Source organism: Parasteatoda tepidariorum, chromosome 8 (genome assembly GCF_043381705.1).
Source record: "Parasteatoda tepidariorum isolate YZ-2023 chromosome 8, CAS_Ptep_4.0, whole genome shotgun sequence".
Lineage (NCBI taxonomy): Eukaryota > Metazoa > Arthropoda > Arachnida > Araneae > Theridiidae > Parasteatoda > Parasteatoda tepidariorum.
The window spans coordinates 86,718,249-86,741,384 of record NC_092211.1 but is presented as its reverse complement, the minus strand read 5'-3'; the positions used below and the strand labels follow the sequence as shown (position 1 = coordinate 86,741,384).

At 28.7% G+C, this 23,136-nt stretch overlaps 1 long non-coding RNA gene across 5 annotated transcripts in view; it reads left to right on the top strand.

Annotated features, from left to right (window-relative positions):
• The first annotated feature begins 7,545 nt into the window (after positions 1-7,545).
• Positions 7,546-23,136, top strand: part of LOC107449686 (uncharacterized) — a 93,601-nt gene continuing 78,010 nt past the window's right edge. The window contains exons 1-4 of one of the 5 annotated variants that reach the window (XR_011637476.1): positions 7,546-7,719; positions 9,779-10,100; positions 13,921-14,069; positions 15,689-15,779. This is a non-coding gene — a long non-coding RNA (uncharacterized lncRNA). Of the gene's footprint in view, positions 8,002-9,778; positions 10,101-13,920; positions 14,070-15,688; positions 16,718-19,867; positions 19,999-23,136 lie in introns of those variants that run through there. The other 4 variants (XR_011637477.1, XR_002376771.3, XR_006225463.2 and 1 more) reach the window with 4 other exon arrangements.

Sequence of the window (23,136 nt, the reverse complement as noted above, 5' to 3'; positions counted from 1 at the left end):
AGGGTTGGCGGATGGGAATTGATAAATGTTGCCAAGACGCCAAAATCACTTCTTTCTTTCTTCTTTTTTATCTAGCTTTGCTTCTTCATGATTAATATTCTTATCTTATTTTTAAAATACAATATTCCAAATAACATAACCCATTATATGATTTAAATTTTTTTTTAAAAAGTGTTTGAAAATTTTTCAATTTTTCTTAATGTTTAGTGTTTTCAAATCATTATTGAAATTAATTATAGATGCTATTAAAAATTTAAAAACATGTGGGAAATTTAAATTTTGCATTAATTGTCATATTATTTTTAACCCATTGACGGCTTCTAATTGATCTATTCTATATTTTTGTAACTTGTTGTAATCAAACTAGATGAAGAGCATGACTTGACTCAGTTACGAATTTTGATAGATTGGGAATGAATAAAAATACCTTTACAAATAAATTTTTTTTAAAAAGTGGGGGAAAAACTTATTTTAAAATTTTTTTAAAAAAGATTACTCTTTACATATTTCTTACTTATATTTTCTTTCGCTCTCTCTATCTCTCTCTCTCTCTCTCTCTAAAACTAAATTAAGTAAAAAAAATTAGAAGAATTTGCTCATTAACCCTCATAAATGTTACTAATTTATCAATGTTTCTTTTTATTATAAATATATTTTTCCAATAAAGCAAAGAACACTTAATAAAATATGCAATTATTATACCTAATTTCATGTAAGCACATTTTGTTATAATTTTAAAAGTACAATTTTTATCACAACAATATGAATGATGTTCTAGATTTGAAAAACAATAAACTTTACTTTAAAAATTTATTTTTGAAAATTAGAATGTTTGACAGAATAAGAATATATAAAAGAGAAGCCATTTTACTTGTTAATCATAACCTTATTTCCTTATATCAATTCAAATAGTGAATGACTACTGAACTCTTTCATTATGTTTTACCTACTTTAAAAATGTTAAGATGCTAACTGGTTAAACTGATAAATAATAAGATGCTATACTAATCTCTATCTATCTTATTTTTACATATTTATATACTTTTTTTTATTTTACTTTAAACATCAACTTACGCATGAGTACAAAAAATAAAGATTTCGAGAGAGATAAATAAAATTTTCTGCAACAATGGAATCCAAAAGAAAGGGAAATGTAAGACCTTCTGTTTTCCCTCGTTATTTCAATGGAAGAAAATCGATGCGGAAATTTTTTAGTAAAAATATTAAAATATAGTTGTTTACTGTGCTGCATATGATTGTACAGTAACATTTTCTAAAGGATGGCCATGGAAGGACATTTCATAGGTAGGTTAGTTTATCATATTTTTGAATAACAGTTGTTTTATTAATTATATCCCATAGAGCACAATTTATCCAGTAGACGTCCAGAATTAATTTCCCATCGTGGATCGAATACCGACGTCTACTAGACGTTTTCTTATAGCTTATTTAGGGATAATCCACAATGGCTTAAGTGTAGACGTCTTATAGATAACTCTGTAGACGTAATGCGGATAAAACACGCTGTGTATCGTGGGAGACGTCTAAGAAGCAACTATCAAAAAACGTCACTTAGAATGTTTCTCGTAGTTGAAAATCGGACGTAGGATTGAAGTGAAATGAATAGCTTGAGGAATAAACGCATTTAGAGAATACTATTTAAATTTATTTACAATTTATACATAATGCATTTTAAGTTTAATTTGGCATCAAATATTTAAGATAAATATTTATATTACAAAAACAAAATAAAAAGAACAAGAAAAACTTTCAAAATTTACGAATGAAAGTTTTTATTTTTATTTCTAATAGCACATTAAAAGACAATTGAACTTCAAAAAAATGAGAATAAATCTATAAATAAGAGCGATGCAATCCAGTAGCGTTTCCAGATAGATTTCCGAGGGAGAGCAAAGCACATAGACAGGTGAGACAAGTCTATTACCTCGTGGAGGTCACACAATGTGCAAAAGGGATCATGAACCACGTTGATGCGACATAGATGTTTTTCAGACAATCTTGGTTAATTATCAGACGAAACATGGCAGCAGATTTCATCCTAGGTCACTGAGGGACATTGAGAATCTGTTTAAGGCATAGTTTATTGGAATTACGATTTTTGCGTTCCTCGTGACAAGAGGCCCTGAAGATATTCTTTATGAGACTTTTGATATTATAGAAAGGGAGTCTGTAATTAGATCTCTGTAGGACAGAGGTCCCCTTTCTTAAGAATGAAAGTTGATGTCAGAAATTGAGACCTTCTTTTCTAGGTTAGCATAAACAATATTTACTTTTCACGTAAGTGCAAACGGCTCGCTTTAGCTCATTTTTTAGGGACCTCCCTGGCCTAGGGGTATCGAACGCCAAACGCTCTGTCAAGCGTGGAGGTGGTGGGTTCGGATCCCGCCGTAACCCGTGTTACGGCTGGATGTATTCTTTGTGATGTCCTTCTCCGTATTGTGCTATCTGTCCTTCCACTTGACAAAGGTTTATAAGCCTTAATTGAGCACACAAGCCTGCAAATGTATGTTGTGTCAATAAACCAACCTCATTTTTTTGTTCCCATAAGAACAATTGTTTTTGGTGTTCTAAAAGCTTCAAAGTTTAGAGTACTACTGTTATAAGTTATACTGTTATTATACTACTGTTATAAAAGTGTAATAGTAGTAATTTACTATTGTACTTTTTCGAGTTTAATGTGATAAATGAGTAATTTACTATTATAATTTATTTGAGAAGCATGATTTTTAAGCTAATATATACCATTTTATTGAGTTATTTACACGAAATTATATTTGTTAAGTGTCTATCGTCTGTTCGTCATTGTTCGTTTATATTCTGTATTTGTAGTCAAATAAAGTGTTTTATGATTACTTCTTCATATTTTGCTTCGATGTCTACCTAATTTAGAAACATTTGCTGGCGTCTTTGCAGTACCGTCAAATCTACATTTTTAAACTATTTATTAGAGTAAAAATTTGTTTTTCATTAATGTAGCTTCTAAAAATACTGACGGATTAAAGAAGTCTTCAATTCAACACAATATCGAAGATTATTCTTTAAGAATTTCAATGATTTTGATGAAGAAGAAACTAATGACAATTTAATTAAACTTAAACTTATTGAACAAACAGCGAACTTATTGATAGACACTGAAATAAAAAACAGAGGTAATCTTAATGCTAATGAGGTTGATGAAACAACATACGAGGCTGAATTTGATGAATCGGAAACACTTATGGATCGTTGGCGATTTTTAGAACAAACTTATAATATTCGCGACTTCTGCGGAAGAAGAATCTGCATTTGGTGAGAAAGCTTTGTCAACATTACATTGTTACAAATACATTGTGTCTCGTAGTGGACAGATCGTTAAGACGCAGTTCCCAGCAGATCACCGAAGTCAAGCATCACTGGCTACAGTCCGTGTGCGGGTGGTTGACCACTTGGATCAGTCTGCTTGGGGACCGAGGGTGTGCGATATTGGTCCTCGTTAAACTCTGCTACCGTAAAGTGCTCGACTTCACGCGCAGGTCGTCGGGCTACCGAAGCGGGGGTGCCATCCCCTCCGCAGAGGATCAAAATTGTGATGGCATGTCTTCGGATCATTCTCCGGGATGTTTCCCAGATCGTCGCCAATAGCCCATTGTGCAGTTCTAGTGCGACGTAAATTAACAACAACAAATACATTGTTACGTTATCCTAAAATCCAATGCCCAGTTTTTATTGAAGATATCAAAAACTGGTTAGAGTTTGGGGAAAATTTCAAAAAATTGATAAATATCTCAATTTGGAGAATCATGATAAATTTTCGTTTCTATCACAAGCTATACAATGTGACAGAAAAAATTGCTGAGGAGTTGATTAAAAAAAATTTTCCAAATGGAGATAGGTATAGAAAAGGCTTATAGGCCAACTTAAAAGTAGATTAGGAAGAGGGAAGCTATTCATTCAAGTTCATAAAGGACATCTACTTTCTCTCGTCCTCCAAAAAGATTGCGATCAAAGAAAATCACTAGAAGAGCTCTATGATTTTGTTAGAAACTAAATTACGTGAGGTAGAGACCCTGACTTAACAAGAGATAATTATGCACCCAGGTTGTTCCCCATTATAATGTGAAAATAAGAATATATGAAAGTTCAAGCCCCTATTGTGCATTTCTTATAATAAAATATTTCATTTTGTATTCATTTTTATTATGAATAACATTTAGGGATAAAATCAGGAAGTTTTGTATGCTTCTGATTTGTAATTTAATTTTTAAACACATTAGTACTTCTCTAGGTATGATTACATTAAGTTATATTCACTAATTATATTAAATTTAGTTTAGATAATTGACCAAACATTAAAAATGCTTATCAGTTTATGCATTTATTCATTAAATCAAATTGTCAATAAATAAACAAATAGTCATTAATGAAATGGTCAATATCATCATACAAGCGATTTTTACTGATTTGACTCAAATCATAGATAAATCTTTTCATGTTCATAGTATTAACTCAAAGAGAATTCATGATTTAAAAAAAATTTTTAATGCTAATTACATTACATTTATGCTTTAAATGCACATTTTTATTCCAAAAATCTAGTAATTGGGACAATTTTTTTTTATTCGTTGAGCAGTAAGGTGACTGAAAAATTTTATAAATCATCTTAAACATTCGATTCTTTTAAAATTTTATATATAAAAAAGAACCGAGAGCATTTGCTTAGGTATAACTGAAAAGTTTTTAAAAACGTAAGTGAAGACGTGTAACAAACTTGTCCTTTGTATATCGTTCATATACAAACTCAGTAATTTAGTATTTCGCATTTTTAGGTCTCAATAAATGTGAGAGTGAAATAACAATTTGGTTTTTTTTACACTCTTAGAAGTATTGAGGATATAAAAATTCGAAATTCTAAATAATAGAGTTCATATACGAACGATATACAAAGAGTATGTTCGTTACACGTCTTCCAACAGATCAGGAACAATTCCTATGGTTGTCTCTAAGACGTCCATCCCAGGATAAGCTATGGATCAGGTTATTCATATGCCATTCATGTAAAAGTTATGGTATATCCGTTTATGGATGGCTTTTAGACTTCTACTCGACCTTCCGTAGATCAATTGGCGACCACATGGATCTTCGTGGATGTTTGCGATGACTTCTAGTGGATATCCACTGAATGATTTCCTGCTATATGAGATAAATGAACTTTTAGAATGTTGTTGTTTCCTTTAAAACATATTTAGAGAGAGTATTCTTTTTATTCATTCTAAAATACAAATTTATACTTTTAAAACTATCTTACAAGTTAATATAAACGAATAAGAACGCAACCATAAAGTAATGATTACATAGATTTTTTTGCATTAAGACATATTTTATTTATTTATTTTAGTGCTAAAATGGAGTAGACGAAATTTTGGAGACACTGTTGCTTCTTTCCATTTCCGTTTACTTACGTTGTATTTATTTATTCTCTATAATACTTTTGAAAGAATAAATTCTTCAATTTTTTTTAATTTCAGCAGCTTTTGTTGAATTAATTTAGTTATTAAGATACAATTTCTAGCAGAGAAAAGGAGTCACGAAACTTACAAAACTATTTGATACATAGAACAAAGTTTTTTTAATGATTTTTTTTAACAATGTGATACCTGTAAGTGACGTATTGTGGGTATCTCGATCCTGATTGGTTGTTGAAACGAGGCATTTGCTTACGTTAGCAACTGTTTCTTCCCTTCTATTTCGAGTAAGCCAAGCCCGTCAAGCATCAATTCTCTTAAATGATACATTCCATATTCTTACAAAAAAATTCTTTTACAAAGATTCCAATTCTTTCACAATATATTTCTTACTTAACATACGGGCATGAAGCCATGAAGAATATAAGCAAACTAATTATGCATCGACGTTGAAAGAGACGCAAAAAACAAAAATATATCAAGTCTACAAGAAAATACATAAATAATAAATCAAAATTAAGTAAAAGACGTAGCTGAGAACGAATTATATTTCAATAAATTCAATGTGCAATACGGCCCTCTATATAATTAACTTCACGCTAATTAACATTTCAATTTATGTGGAGAAACATAATTCAACTTTAACATGCCATTTTGCTTAAAAACGATCAGCGGGTATCCGTGGGTATTATATACTGAAAGATTTCAAAAATCATTACTGGTTTGAAAAATTCAAACTCTCGCAACCCCAGTGAGCCCTCAGAGCTGTTTGCTTCTGTGTGGGCTGAATAGCTCATGCTCCTGTTAGAAACATTACTTTAGTGTGCATTCACACTGTACTCAATTCAGACGTGCATGTGAATGTAGTTATAATGAGCGCATGTGATCGTATATGTGAATAGTATGCAGGGAGAATGCTCCATAAGACGAAATGTTCACAATGCGCAAAGTCGTATAATAAGTGTGATCACATATTCTGCTGTTGTTGTTTACTAATGCTACGGTCCAATACTAACCGGTAAGCTTGGTGAAATCAAGCGAATTTAAGTTGTTGTTGTTGCTGTTCATTTACGTCGCACTAGAGCTTCTTAAGGGGCTATTGGCGACGGTATGGGAAACATCCCTGAGAATGATCCGAAGACATGCCATCACAATTTTGATCCACTGCAGAGGGATGGCACCCCCTCTTCGGTAGCCCGACGACCAGCACGCGAAGTCGAGCACTTTACGGTAGCACAGTTTAACGAGGACCAATACCGCACATCCTCGGTCCCTACGCAGACTAATCCAAGTGGTCACCCACCCGCACACTGACCGCAGGCAGTGATGCCTGACTTCGATGATCTGATGAGAACCGTGACTTAACAATCAGTCCACTGCGGGACAGCGAATTTGAGGCAGAGGGTGCGCTTCTTCTTTTTCAGTGGTGCCATCTATGATCAAGAATATGACTTCCGCCAAACACTCGTCACAGCCTGGCTAAGAGCGTTTACTCATTCATACATCCATTCATCCGCAGATCAAAATTTGACCTGAATCAGAGAATGATCAATCTCAAATTCAGTACCCCCATGGGTATTGATTTCGTTTTTGTTGTGGGACCCAACGTGCTTTGTGACCCAACAGAGTTAACGTGCACCAGTTACCTTTTACTGCAAGGGATGTTTTCGGCCGACGGAGATAAAACTCTAATCTTGGACAAGGGCCCAACGCTCTACAAACCAGGTTATGTAGGCCATTCGCATATTTTAATGGTATACAGTGAGAATGGTCCCCTGATGTGCGTTTCATTTGCTAACACGTGTGCGAATTACATTCATGTGCTATCCCGTACTCAAATCGGAGGAAATGAAATCAGTCCTGAACTTACCATTCTCACTACATGCGAAAAATTCATGGAAACGAATATTAGCTTAATTAGCGAATTTTTAGCTGGTTCTGGTAAATATATTGTGCCAACCAGGCTTTCACTCGCAACCCCTAATTTACCTCTACGAATTTTCAGCATGCAGCAAAAATGGTCCCTAGCTTTTGCATGACGTCATGCGTAACTAGTCTGTATAAGTTTTTTAGAACTATTTTATAGTAAATTAATAATGGCAGCAGTTGGCAAACTCCGCGAACTTTTCGAAATCTATTTTTTTTTATCTGATATTTATCCGTCAAATATAAATAATAAAATATCTTCATAAGATTTTTGTATTATTTTGGCTGAGATTCAGAAATTATGATAATTCTGTCAAGTTGTCACTAGTCTGTATGCATTTTCTCTGATAAACTCACTTGCATCTTTTTGAATTTTAGATAACGAAATAATTATGAAACAAAATATGAGTTACAGAAACAATATTAAAATTTATGTAAACTATATAAAAGTGTGGGGAGATTTGTATCCTGATCTTTGGCAGTAATTTCCCATAATCGCCAATAATTTCCCATAATTTAAGGAACAAAAAAAAATGTTTAAATTAAAAGTATCTAAGAGCTAAGCCCTTTGTTATGATAATGTAAAAGTTTGCATTATAAGCACTGGCAAATTGTAATGTTTTTCTTTTGTTATGCAGCTAGTAATTTTTCAGAATAGTGATTACAAGTTTTTGGAAGTTCTCTTAGAAATCTCTTTTTTTTGTACTTAGGAGTTAATAGTTTTATTGTTATTATTCTCATATTATTTTAAAATAAATTTTGTTTTTTAATGAAATTAGGAAAAAACCTGAATAAAAAAAAATTCTTTAGTATTAAGCTGTATGCATGTCCTCTCCTGTTGTAACTATTTTATTTGAAGATCTAAAAATTCTCTATTTTGTAAATTAATAACTGCTTTCTAAAAATCTATTATTTTTACTACAGTCGCTTCCATAAAGTAGTAATGCAATTTTTGTATAAGTAGTTAAGTGAGAACAGGACTCATTATTCTTTTCTTTAATGAGAACATTTTAAGCATAACAATGAAGAAAAGTTTCCATTACTCTTTCACTGTTGCAATAGCTTTGAGTGCTAAATTACATTGTTCATCCTTACCTACTGTATTCATTGTTGTTTAATTATAATCTTATTGATATTTTTATTCTATATTGTATTGTTTCACGATAATATTATAGATATTTATAATTTTTATTCCATATTCCGTGTAGTTTAGTGATAATCTTATAGATACCTACTTATAATTTTTATTGCAGCTGAAAATGGTTCACTAATTTCTGCGACATATATCTTACTTACACCACGTTTCAAACCATCTTCTATCACAAATATAAGAAATAAAAAAAATGCTCAAAATTGCAACATATCAAAATTACTCCAAAGGCATTTTATGTTCAAATAGTGATGAAAGTTGTGTATGCTATTAATTATTTTTGTTGTATATTTTGTGGGCATTTATTCATAAATTTGAAAGAAATTAAACTAATAAAAGCACTTGATTTGTTTTTTAGTTTGAAAAATAAATTTATTCACCATTTAAAAATTTATAAATATTTGAACTAGCCATATTTTATTGAAGTAATTGTTAATTTGATATTGTTAAGTTTAATAATTGTTCAATTGACAATTTTCGACTATGTCTGCGGTGCGGATCATCTGTAATGATCAAGTATTGTTAGTTGTGTGTTGCTAGCGGGGAGCAAAAAGGAACATCTATCCTGGGCAAAATATTTAAAAGATGCCTTTCAATATTCCGAGTTTCAATTGCTAATTGTAGCCCCCAAAATTTTTAGATAAATTGAATAACATATATTTATTAATTTATTTTAGTTAACTTAAAATGGAAAAAGATGTCTTACTATTGTATTTTTTTGCACATCTTTTTTTTTTTCCTTATTTTTTACAAATTTGCCAAGATGTCAAATGAAAAATGCAACAAAAACGTTTGTTATTCAATAAAATATAAAATATTGAATTGTAAACGAAACTACATTAGTAACATATACTGTTAAAATTTATACTGAATCGAATGGAAGTTTATGAAGTTACGTTATAATTATTATTTAAAGTTGCAAAGTAAAATTTAGTAAAAAAATACCAAGTGCAGTTGTTTTAAGTTTGTACCTTAAAAACTTAAAGGGATTCCAAAAAAAAAATAACCATTTAAATCTGACACCAAGTTCTAAAGGACTAAAAAACTGATTTTGTTTCGTTTCCATAGGACTGTTCTCCCTAACTACACGTCTGCTTGTTGTAGAACATTTGATATAATTCTGTTCTTGACTCACTAAAAAACATTATCAGTCTTACATTTTAATAAAATGCTTATTAAATCATGTTTCTTATTTAAAGTTTTTGGTATTAAATTTTATTTATTTTGTATTTTTTTACAGTTCCAAAAGAAGTTGAAAATGTGACTGCAAGGAAGACTAGGTTTGTGGCTATTTCATTGAGATTCATGATAGTTTGAGCAATGTCTTTGTATACCTGAAATTCAGGAATTTGGTAACAAAACTAGAGAAATAACTAAGTTAGATGGCTCAAAGACTTGGAACACAACTACCTAATATTCTGTCAAATTGGGGATTGGGTGCATACTGAAATTATGGGTGGTATCTTTATGAGGATGAAGAAGAATTAGATGATTCATCAGGAAAATTAACCAAAGCCAAGCTCATTGGCTTTTGGAGACCAAAGTACAAAAATGAAACTAAGGTTTGAAAAATGTTTTGCTAAAAATCATAGAATGAAATTTGCACATGTACTAAATAAAGTTAGGCTGTAAACCTGTATGAATCCAGATATGTTTCCTTGCATTATTCTTTTGATGAGAAGTTTTAAAATGTCCATTATATTTTAGTTCTAATTAAGAAAAGTCGTTTATTAAAAAGCTATTTCATAGGCAAAATGGTTTAAGATTTCTTTTTTTATTATTTTGAATAATTGTTGTCATTTAAAAATTTAAATAAATAAAGATTGTATTTTTACAAATTGCTTTTTAATTAGTTTTTGTTTTTACTTTTGATAAGATTTTTAATAATTTTTCTTCCAACTTGTTAATCTCAGAAAAATAAGACTGTTATTTATATTTTTAACTTTTTATTTATCTAATAAATTAAATTTCATTTTAAATTTAGATTGTTACTTCAAAAATTAAATGTCGAGTTTCAGGACATTGCAGAACAAATTTTACTTTGTTTTATATGTACAGTAGAGTGTTGATAAGTTAAGGTGGACGGGACTGTGGCTTCCTCGAATTTTCTGAGAGTAAAATTATCGCAAATATAAAACTTATTAAACATTTAAATAAATGGTGATAATGTTATTGCTTCCCTTCATCGTCGAAGTAGCACAATGCCGCCTGGAGTTGCCTCGAGCTGTTGCTACATACTAATCGCATTGCAAATTCTAGAGCAGTGAGATCCTCGCCGTAACTCATTCATTCCGTGGAATTTGCCAGATTCTCCTTTTTACTGTCCTCTCTTATTGCCAGAGTTTCTATCATTTCTACACTGTCACCATCTGTAAATTCTAATTGTTTATCACTATTTAGCCATTGGTTTACCACTGTCTTGTCTGTGTTTTCACAATCTGAAATTTTTTTTATCATGTGAAATCTGGAACCTGGAATAGTCTGCATCAATGACGAGATCACTAACTGTAATTTCATTTTTCAACATTCAGGCGTAGTAATCGTTCTACTTGTGTGCATGCTGGCCATTATTTGGGAGCAAGAGTGATTTTTTTTCATTAGCTCTGATCTAAGGGAAACTCAAACTATTAAGACTCTACTGTGTATATATATGGGTCATTCTCACGAAAAGTGTCATTTTTCAGTTCATAAAATCCCAAAAAAGTAAAGTGAATAAAAAGCTCTGAAANCATAAAAAGCTTCAATTAATCTTTTTATGTTAAATCCTTTTCTTTTATTATTCTAATCGAAATACTTTCTCACACTTTTAAATTCACTTCCTGTCCTTAAATGTATTTTTGGCTCTACTATGCATTAATTAAAAGCAGGATATTTTTCCCTTTGCACTCTGTGAGAATCATTCGATCTATTTGATAAACCAATTACAATTACTAAGATTTCCTTTCCCTAAATTGAAATATTTTACGGATTTTACTTTGCAAGATTTTCCCTAACATATAATGAAGAAACACAACTTTTCGTACACACTTTCATGACTGCTCTGTCTTATAATTAATAAATAAGTTTTGTACCCTCCTTCCCGGCCTAAAACCTGTTTTAATCCTTCCTCTCGGCAATGATGTTATATATATATGTCTGTTTGAATTGAAATATTTTAATGTTTTAGCTGTCTACATGCTGAATTAGAATTATTTTTTCAATTCTAAACCTTCTTTTATTTGATATTTTTTTATTCTGTGCTCTGAAATATTTTACGCTTTTGACCAAACATAAGGGAGTTGCATCTGCTAATTTCTTAATTAAAGAAATTTTAAAGTTTCATCTGTATTCTTTGTTATCTTATCGATAAATTATTTTTCATTAAATAGTTATAGCTGTTTGTAATTGCTATATTCATTTTGAATTACACTGTGTTATAGATAAGCCAAACGTCTACTTCAAAACTATTTTTTAATAATTAAAACATGTTTCAATAACTAAAACATTTTTAATGTTAAAACATGTTATTTTCTGTTCTTATTAATTGTTATATTTTCTTATTTTATTAATAATTTTATATAAATATTAATTTCATATTCATATATTAATATCATATACATCAAATTCTATTAAATAACGATGTGTTTGACCTATTATTTTTAATTGAATATTTAATTTATATAAGAGATGTTTTCACGTATATGTCACATATTTCGTTATATGCCCTTTTGTTTATAATGCAAACAAAGTTTTTATGTTTTCATCTTTATAAGAAACAAGTGTTTTAAATGTTTTTTATTTATAAAAATTAAATAAACAATCATTATTTATTTCTAAAGGAAAAGCCTCACTTATAATTATGAATTTTTTTTTTTTAACATTAAATAATTATGTCATTTATAAAAGATGTGTGTACGTAATTAGTATATTATTAATAATCATTTTTAAAACTGAAAAATTACTAAAATATATTTTTATTTATTATTATAAATAAGGAAATGCTTTATTTATTATAAAAGAAAAATTTTCTATTTCATTTACATTTACAACTATATTTTTTAAAATTTATGTTTTTGGTCTAAAGTTAAATTTTTAATTTTGATACATCAAACAAACAACTTGTTTGTGATATAGAGCCATTACAAACAAGTAGAGAAATATCATTTTCCCTTGTAAGAAATATTTAAACTATCTTTAAATTGTATGTAATTACTTTTTAAAATTTTCGTAAACATACTATTTTATTTAGTTGTCATTGTCAATTTATTCAAAAAAATAAAAAATCTTTCAGCAGCTCTACTATCATTATTAAGAAGTATGCAAAATTTTAAAATTCTAAATTTTTATCTTCTCGTCCCTTAATGAGGCAGAAGTTGTGAAAATTAAAACAAAAATTAGTAAAATATCAAGAATTGTATATATAAAAAAGAAAAACATATTTTTAAATAACAATGCTTTAAAGGTACCATATTCTTAATTAATCTCTAATTTTAAAATTTTATACACTGTGGGTAAGAAAATTTACAATTATAAGTTAATAACTTCCAAATGGTTCCTAAATTTTAAAATTTCAGTTACTGTCATTGAAAAAGAAATAATTAAAGTGTTATTGCACTAATTTGATTTTTACATTTAAAAAAAAGATTTAAATATTTTCTAACTTCTAAATCTTAGAAAAATTAAATCTTTTATATTCTGTACTTGATAATTTTTATTATATTATTATTTATTATTATCATTAAATTTAGAATTGAATTTCAAAATTAGATTTTGTATTTAAAAATGAATGTAAGTAATTTTGCAATGTTTTACCTATTTTAATGTCAATTAATGAGCAAAATAAGTTTGAACTGCTCTATTCAAAATTCTTGGGCAAGTTTTTTTTTTTTGTTACATCAAAGATATATGCAATATAACAACCATTACTTTTTTTTAATAATCTGATTAAGTCTTTATAAGTATAGCCTGCACATGGTGTTCGATAATGATTGCTTTCAGTATACTATAATATTAGAGTATTAGCCAGTTGGGAAGTCAAAAAAATATACACAACATTAGGGGTTTCTTAAAAATTAAACACTTATCAATTCACTATTGAGGAATATGGGACTAAAAGAGCAAAATACTGTTTAAATGCCTGACCAAACTTGAAGCTGTTTCTCGGACCCTTTTTCAACCTCCATTTTATGTTGGTAATGTAACAGGTTTTGTTACTTTCAGATCTGCTTTCCTTAGAGGGGACTTTGATAGCGAAAAATGCCTCAAAATAGTTCAAAACTAGTTAAGCTCCTGGCACGTTTTTAAATATTCGATTTAGTTTTATTGAATTTAATTTAGTTTCATTAGAATAATTGTAGCTTGATTAATTGCCCCACAATAAGTGAAATTTTTATATTTTTTCAGATGCCAGATAGAACAGTTGGAAGATTAGAAAAACTCTAGCTGGAAACAGAATTAATGTAAGATTAGCCACAAGAATGGAGAATACATAAATGAAATTTTAAGTATTCCACAATATTTTAACTTATTTGAATTCATCTTTACAAACATAGGTAATTTGTGACTGTTTATAATTTCTTAAAATTTGATACCATATATTTTATGAATAGTAATTTTTGTATCAATATTATGATTAATTAATTACTAACTAAACATTCATTTAAAATAAATTCATAAATTCATTCATACTTTTTAAGGAAAAGCTGAAAATTCAGGGAATTTAAAATTAACTTAAAAATCTTTGGGATTACAAAAAAGAAAGAATTTTTTTTTTCAACCTGTAAATATTTAAATTTGATTTACTTTACTTTTTCAATGAATTTTTTATTTACATCTTACAGATAAAATTGTATGTTTTACAACTTTGGTCATTTCTGTTGACACAGCAATTTAAGGTTAATGAAAAGCTTTTGCTGGAATTTTTTTTAAAATTTACTTTATTGCAACAATATCAGGATAACAAAATCTTTTATTAAAATTTTAAATTAAACTTAAGAAAAGTTATTTAATGCAGTAATTTTAGGTTAACAAAGAGCTTTTATGTATACTTAATGAAAATTTACTTACTATAGCAATTTTAGTTTAACAAAAAGCTTTTATTAAAAATTTACTTGTAATTTTCAATTGTCTTTTTGAAACCTTTTGCTGTGTAATCGGAAAATCTATTTAAGTGACACAAAAAATTCAATATTGAGATTTATATATTCTGGCAACAACAAAAAAAATCAAATATCTTAAATTTTATTATAGTGTTGACTGCAAGATAAAGGTAAATCGTTGCCAATCCACTTTTCTCGAAATCTATCACAAAGCACTCGGGTTGTTTTTTTAAATTTGCATAACAGTATTTGTAAAAATATATATATTTTTTGTAAATGATTAAGGATGCGGTTTGTCTTTTGGTTGANACAAAAGTTATTCAGGGTGATATCTTTTTTTTTTTGCTGACTGTACCATACTGTGTAATAGAATCAGATAATATGTCAGAATGATGATGATTTTGTAACAATACTGGCACATAACTTTTTAATTTTTCCCCCTTTTTCAATTTTATTGGTGTCTTTTGCTTACCAATGGTAATCTCGTGTTTTTTTTTACTCGTGTATTGCATTTCTGTGTACATTATTTTTTAGAATTGTTGTTCTAAATCAGTTGCTCCTAATTTATTTTGGTTAATGAACATTAAACGATCGACCTTCTTTTAGCAGAGCTCGATAAATAACGTTCATTCCCAAGTGTGAACACTTTAACCAAAAAAAGATTTACAAATTATTTTGAAAAAACTAGCCGTAAAGAATGAAATTTTTTTTGATCTTTTTATTAATTACTGTTTTTTATTTTATGTTCAACAATTGAATTCTCAGGTCTAAGCAGCATCTAGCCCATTTCTGAATTTGTTCCTGGGTATATGTATAAGCTGAAACAGATAACATGATTTATTGTTTTTGTGAAATGAGAAAAAAAACCTATTATAAACATTAAGAATGATTTTCAGAAAAACATATTTCTTCATTTTAATTTTACTTCAATTACAAATAATACCACTTTTTATAAATGTATTTTCATTTTTTAACTGACATTTTGATTGCATAATTTCTTAAAATAACCAAAATATGTATTATATAGATAAGGGATTATTATAATTAGACATTAATATAACTACATATTTCAGAACACTTTTCACGTTAAGAAAAAATGCTAACTCTTAGAACTCTTGAAGGTTCAGCAGAACATCATTTTAGAACCGCTGTACTCTGTCATTGGTGCGTGACCTTTTTTTCCCCTCCTAATCACTGTCCACTTTACTCATCAAAATATTTTTAGCGTCCCCTATAAAATAATAATTATTTTATTTGTGCCATTTTTAGAATTTATTTTGTTGTTATACATCTGTTATAATGCCTTGTTATTGAAAATACACCTAACACCTACTGTTATATCGGAAACTTTTATTATACAAATTTTGTTGAAAATTTTTCATTTGTAAAATTTAAAAGTGTTTGTATGAAAATAAAATTAACAAATCACATTATGGTTTGAATGAAATAATTAAATAAAATTTTTCTTATATGGCACAAGTAATTTCATTTTAAAACAGGGTTCGTTGATTTAAATCACGATTTAAATCATGATTAAAATCAAATGATTTTTTTAAAAAAATAATTGATTTAAATCAACTGATTTATATATATATATATTATATTGATTTTAAAAGTTAAAAAACAGTGCTTTAAATTATTGATTTTTTTATTATTTTCTTTTCTTAGTTTTAAAATTTATTTTAAATAAATTGCTGCATTAATTAATTTTAGTAAACGAAATTACTTTCTTTCTTGGTGTGTGTTAAACACATTTAAAATTACATGTTTCAAAAATTTTTGATTCTTAACATTGAAAGTACAGATTAAAGTAAATATTTAATGCTGTCTTAATATAGACTTGCATAGCTGTAGAAAGTAAATAAAAATTATTTTTTTTTCAAAAGAGAAAAAGCAAATGCTACTTAAAATTCTACCTTTTGATTAAAAAAGCATGGAATTCAAATCTACATTATAGTTTATTGATGGAAATTTCTATATTTCTAAAGCTTGAGGTTATATTAAAAAGAAATTACCTTAATATGCCAAAAATAGAAAGAAAAAAAAGCTGAGTTCAGATATTTTTTTCCTGATATAGTGTCATTCTTCCCTTTCAAAGTCTATTTTAGTAAACGAAGTTACTAGTTTAGTTATTTTGCCATTTTATAAATCATGAGAAAAAAAAAGAGATCACAATTTTAAATTAAAATTGCTAATTAAAGTGCTAATTGAAACTTTGTGTTACTAGTTAAAGTAGTATTCTTTAAATTATCTATTTTATCTTGTTTTTTAATTTCAATCATGCCTTGGTATCAAAATGGTCGCTATGCATTATAATGAAAAATTATTTTAGTAAGTTAGAGCTTCTAAAATATTGTTATAATATAGTTTTAATATTAATTTAATTTTGATTAAACATTTATAAAGTTTTTTTAATCATAAATTAAAGCTCTTATAGTGTTTGAATAAAAATCAAAAAAATCTGATTTAAATCAAAAAAATCCGATTTAAATCAAAATAATCCGATTTTTTTGATTTTTTTTTAAAAAAATCAAAAAAATCACGAACCCTGTTTTAAAATGTAATCAGATCAACTTGTAACACATTGCCTTTGTTTTTTAGTACAGCTAATATTGAGTGAATACAGAAAAATTGAATCAGTTAGTAATGTTTTATAAATAAACAATTAGAAATTCGAAAGTAGTTATATTTCAATAATGTGCCTTTGATTTATAAAACAAAGAAGAAAATATACCAATTATACAAATAAACTAACTTAATGCACTAAAGTTCTTCTATAAAAAGAGTTAAAAGTGAAGGAAAAATGAACAAAAATGTAAACACTTCAAAAGATAAATTTTTATGCTTTTTTTAAATCAAGTTTAAGTTAAAGAATATGTAAATACAAAATATAGGGAAGGCACTGGGGCACAAAATTTTCGAATTCATACGAAGAACACAGTTCGGTTTAATGTTAATATTGTAAAATGGGTGCTACAGTATTTTCATGTCATTGTAAAAAAGTATTTTTTTCGAACGATAAACTATTTTAATAACCTAACTGTTTTAATATCAAATGTGCTAAGTTAGAATTATTAATTATTCTTCAATGCCAAAACCAAAAGATTTATGAATTTTAGTATCTAATACTAATTTTATCTATAATTTGTTAACAACTTTTTAGAAATCCCTAACACACCTTAAATTCCCATATAGATTCCCCTTAAACCCTTCATTGCACATTTGGGGGAAAAGCACACCCAGAGGGCAATATTACTCGAGATAACCAGGGAAAACTTATAATTTTTTCTCCAAGGATTAACTTCCTCAACAATTTTATATTGGGAGATTTTTAAAACGAGAAATTTAAGTGTCAGACTTTCTTTCATTCAATTAAAAGGAATTGGTTTAAATCAAGAATTTTATAATCTTCTGAATGAGGAGCTTCAAGTGCCTTCAAAATTACTTTTGCACAAAAATAGTTGCCACATACTTGATGCTTTTTCATTTCAAAATTATTGAAAAACTGCTTTATAGAAAGGTTTTGAACCTAAAAACAAAGTTTTTCAAAATGCTGGATTATTTTATTATTTTAAAAATAATCGATAATTTTTAGAAAAGTAATAGAGTATAATATTCGTGCTTTAATTATTTTGAAATATTTTAATAAGAAATTAATCTAAATGATTATATCTTTTATAACAAGCAGCAATGTTTTGTGAATTATTACTTGTTGTGACAATTACAGACTTGAACATTATATTTTTAACAATTATTAAGTAATAAGTATGTTAAAACATATCTTTATTGATGATGATGGATAAACTAATCTTCAATTCACAAATTGGGTGTTTGCGTACTTGGTATTGCCAAAACACTTTAAGAAATATATATACATGACATTTTGTGATGACTGCTCTTTTTTTTTATTTATTCTCTATAATTCTTAACATACTTTTATAAATTTAGAATGGTAAAAGTATTTTTAACAAATGATTTCTTTGAGAAACTTTTTAGAACGTAAAATGTTTTGACAATAAAAAGTGTCAAAAAGTACTTTGAGGCGAATTCATCAAGAGATTACTGTTTTTGTCCTTTTGCCCTTAACTCCATATTTTTTTCTCTTCCACCTCCAACAACGAGTTTTACGAACTGCCAGTTCCAATTTTTCTCATATTTACTCGGCCGTATAACTACGAGCCGGACATTCGGGTACCTATTTTAATTTAATTATATATGTTTTAATAATATTTGAAAATTAATTTATCTGTTATTACTATTTTATTGATATAGACAAAGTGAATCTGATATTAGTAATAATAAAAAAATGTCATAGACTCAACTTTCTATGGGTGATAAAAAAAAATTTGGGAGTATGTATTTTAAATTTTTTATTTTAATATTAGATTTATGTGAGCAAAAGAAATTTTGTTGATCTGCCAATAATTACAGCAAAAACTTTCATGAAAATTGTTATACATAATAGCTTTGATTTAACCATTTTAATGATGCGATGTCTTGCGTGCCATTTTGTAAGAACATGCAAAGCTCCAATACAAATCTGCTATAGTAGTATATATAGTCTAAATAAAATTAAAAATCCTTGTGTTTTTAAAACAAACTTTAATGGCAAATATCTAAATAATCCCCCAAATTAAACTTATTTACACACTTATTTATCTATTATACAACTTGTTTATACACATATTTATATCACAGAAGAATATCTATAGAATTTTTAATTTAGTGGTAATTTACGACATCTTCTGACCAAATGAATTCAGTGCCCCAATGTAGTAAAAAACCTAACTATTACTTTTAGGCAATGAGTATATTGTTTTATTTCATTGATTTTTAAAATTCTTTATACACTAGGGAACCGATTATCCGGAACGATCGGGACCATCGCTATTCCGGATAACTGATTTTTCCGGTTTTCTGAATCGCTACAAAAAGCCGTTTTTTTATTGTTAAACACAACTAAATAAAAATTTTTTTTGGAAATAATCTTAAAAAGAAGAAAAAACGATGGAGCAATACACTAATGATTATTTCCAAAATGATGGTAAGGTAAACATCTTTCAAAAAAGAACAAAAAATCCTAAAATTTTATAAGGGAAAAAAAAAATTTTTTTTTTATAATGGTGGAAAAATTTATCGAATTTTGTTCCGGTTATTTGGTTTTCCGGTTTTCTGATTTCCGGATAACGGGTTCTGTACTGTATTTGTTTGACTATTTATTTTATTTTAATTCTGTTTTTTTTCCTGCATAGGTGTGGTGTGTTAATGAAGACAGAAGTGCATCTTGTGAAGTTATTTTAATTTCTCACCATTTTTCTTATTCTTAAATTTATATTTACTTTGAATAAAATATATACTTATTTGGATGATGTTTTAATCCTTGTTCCATTAATACTTTTAACCTATTAAACGTGTAAATATGGAAAAGTATTATGAATTTGAATTCATTAACTGGCTTTTCTCAAATTATTGTATCGTAAAAATCAGCGTTTGATCATTGTAGTCATGAACTTGTTTTTGTCATAATGAATGCCAAAAACTGGTTTTAAAGACTAGGATCATAATCACAATGTCATAATGCATGCTAATTTTTTATAGTGTATTTAAAACATTAGTTTAAGACACAAATAAAAATTAATAACCTATGAATATTGTTTGGCTTTTAGGAGAACTCGTCTAGGCTTGCACGATTTCTGGTTAATATGACTATAAAGAACAAGACCCTTGGAACAGGGATGCTGAATGCCTAGTTTTGTTTTGATTTTGAAAGGAGTCGGTGTGAGATTCTTTCCTCCTCTAATTATAGTATCTTCTTCCTTTTTTCTTGTTTTCTGAAAAAGTAACTTATGATTATTTAAAAGAATTTTACATCAGCTCTTTTCTATTTAGATAACCTTCTTGTTTAGTTAAATTAACATCAATGCCCATTCATTTTAAGAAAGGTGAAGCATTAAAATTACAAGCTACAGGGATGAGATTTTTCCGCTTTTTAGCGGATCTTTGCTTTTATCGCTTTTGTCTCGAATTTCAGCCTTTTTTTATCAAGAACTCCGATTCTCTAAAAGTTTTCTTTTTTTTTATAAATGTCCCGCTTTTTTTAAAAAATTCAGTCGTTGAAATAAAATAATTATATTTATTTACGGTTTTCAAAGATAAACAGAAAATTCAAACTACGTCCTAGCTGCTAACCCTTCCGTATTTTTACATATTTTAGCTATTTTCTCCGCTTTTACGCATAGAAAATAAGATTTTCCCTATTTTTATCCGTCCTCTAGATAGCTCGTATTTTCGTAATTCAGACGTTGCTGCTTCCAGAGTTGGCCAAAAATTTAATCGATTACTTGTAATCATGATTACAATTTTCAAAAATTTTGATTACAGCTGTAATCAGGATTACAATATTAATTACAGTAATCAATTACTTGTAATCGTGATTACAATTTTGATTACAGCTGTAATCATGATTACATAGTCGATTACAGTAATCAATTACTTGTAATCATGATTCCAAGTAATTGTGACTGCAAGTAATCGCAACGATAACGATTACGGGTAATTATGATTACAAGTAATCTAAATACACTATTACAAGACAATTGTATTCTTTTAAATGATTCTATTTTACAGTAGATAGTATAATGTATTTTATAATGATACATTTTGTACGTTTTTGTATATGTACAAATGAATGTAACTAAAATGTATGTACATATGATTTTATCTAGTGCATATGTTCAGACACTTTAGTTTCACACACATGTACATACACTTATATTGTAAGTATAAAATATATGTACATATGTATATAGCTAATAATTACATATGTATGTGCAAACAATGTAGACATGTACATTTATACACAATGAATATATGCATTTTATGCAAATATTAGTGTATGTAAAATGTATATCTATGTTCATGTACGATGTATGTCCCGTGCATGCATGTGCAGTATAATATATGTATGCATGTACAATATATATAGTATGTACAATATATGTATGTATACATGTACATGATATGCATGTCCAATGTATGGATGTACATATACACAATATGTTCATGTTCAATGTATGTATCCAAATATGCATAATACATTTGTGTACGATTGTACGTACATTGGGCAATTTACATTTTACATATATTCATACATACATTCGACACACATAACGTATGTACATACACACATTTGAGATGCATATATTGTACAGATATATGTACCTACATATGTACGTTACATTTACGTCTAAATACAGTGGGTGATCGGTTAACGAACATAATTCATTCCAAGACTATGTTCACTATCCGAATTGTCCGTTAACCGATCATCGATTCACCATAGACTTCTATGTGAAATCGATTAATTCTTTCTGGAGACCCTAAAAATTAAATTTAAAAAAATTTATAATTTCTTATTAAGTTTTTTAAAAAATAATACATACATATAGTCTTGCATATTAATCAGTCCTTTTCATGTTTTGCTTATGGGGCGTTGAAGAACATGTCCAATGTCGATTGCTTTTCTCTCTCTTTCAGGATTTTCCTGAAGTAATTAATAGCATTGTCATTGTAAAAATCCCAAACCCTACTGACATCAGCTTAGTTTGGGTGCCATTCTAAGACCATTGCTCTGACATCCTCCCACTTTTTCGAAAGATCTTTAACGGCAGATGTCGGCATTGGTATCCTCTTTCGTCTTCCTCTTGTTCAGAAGGAGACACATTCCGCTGTGTTTCTTGGTGTTCTTCATTTAAAATTTCTTGGAGTTCTTCTGTCGTCAGTTCATCTTCATGTCCCATTATGTGTTCTTCTATGTCATCCTCGTTCACCTCCAATTCCAGATCTCTAGCAGTTGTCAAAATTTTATCCATAATTTCAGGAGTGACTCCCTGATCACCTCCGTCACCTTGAAAGAAGGATGGACACAGCTTCCGCCAAGCAGAAAACAACTGTTGCTGTGTGACTTCTGACCACGCCTTTTGAATGATACGAATAGCTTCAAGAACGTCAAATTTTTCTTTCCTAAACTTTTTTGAATTCATTGTTGAGGAGAATTGGCTTGCTTCAAAACACCGACGAAACAGCGTGCGAGTGTACAATTTCTTGATGGCCGCAATAACTTCCTGATCCATCGGCTGAATCAGCGAAGTCGTATTCGGAGGTAAAAACTGAACTGTCAGCCAGGGAAAGTCTGTCAACAAATTATCTTCAAGATCCTTTGGATGTCCTGGTGCATTGTCCAATAGCAGCAGTGCTTTCAACGGCAAGTCATTGGTATCAAGGTAGTCCCTGATGCTAGGGGCACAAACTAGCCATTCCTTGAAAAGATACTGTGTGACCCATGCCCTCTGATTCGATCCCCACATTACTGTCAGTTTGCTCTTAGTTATGGAATTTTTTTGAATGCTCTGGGATTCTCAGAGTGCTAAACGAGAAGTGGTTTAACTTCATATCACCACTAGCGTTAGCTCCCAAAAGTAACGTCAATTGGTCGTAGGTTTGTATCAATACTTTTTTTTGT